Source organism: Dermacentor variabilis, chromosome 3 (assembly GCF_050947875.1).
Source record: "Dermacentor variabilis isolate Ectoservices chromosome 3, ASM5094787v1, whole genome shotgun sequence".
Taxonomy (NCBI): Eukaryota; Metazoa; Arthropoda; class Arachnida; order Ixodida; family Ixodidae; genus Dermacentor; species Dermacentor variabilis.
In genome coordinates, this window is record NC_134570.1 from 150,493,042 (window position 1) to 150,493,551 (window position 510).

Consider the following 510-nt stretch of genomic DNA (forward strand, 5'->3'; position numbering starts at 1 on the left):
ACTTCCAACCTTCCTGGCGGCAAGGGTTATCTTGTGTGTCATAACCGCCCTTTGAACGAGAAGAAAGGGGGTTAACCGAGGGGCCCGATTTTCATTAGTCATATCGTAAGAAGCCAACAAACACTGACACCAAGGACAACATAGGGGAAATTACTTGTGCTTAATAAATGAAGTAATCAAGCGATAAATTAATGGTAATTAAAGTGGATGAAAAAAGAGCGCCGCGGTAGCTCAATTGGTAGAGCATCGCACGTGAAATGCGAAGGTTGTGGGTTCGGTTCCCACCTGCGACAAGTTGTTTTTTCATCCACTTTAATTACCATTAATTTATCGTTTCATTACTTCATTTATTAAGCACAAGTAATTTCCTCTATGTTGTCCTTGGTGTCAGTGTTTGTTGGCTTCTTATGATATGACTAATGAAAATCGGGCCCCTCGGTTAACCCCCTTTCTTCTCGTTCATTACACAACGAGGGTCCCGAATCCGGCAACATTGATGCCTTTAGGTAG

General features: G+C 42.5%; 1 non-coding gene across 1 annotated transcript; it reads left to right on the forward strand.

Moving 5' to 3' along the window:
- Positions 1 to 220: 220 nt before the first annotated feature.
- TRNAS-UGA (transfer RNA serine (anticodon UGA)) lies at positions 221 to 293 on the forward strand. Its single transcript has one exon. It is a non-coding gene; the product is annotated as a tRNA-Ser (tRNA).
- The last annotated feature ends 217 nt before the right edge of the window (positions 294 to 510 follow it).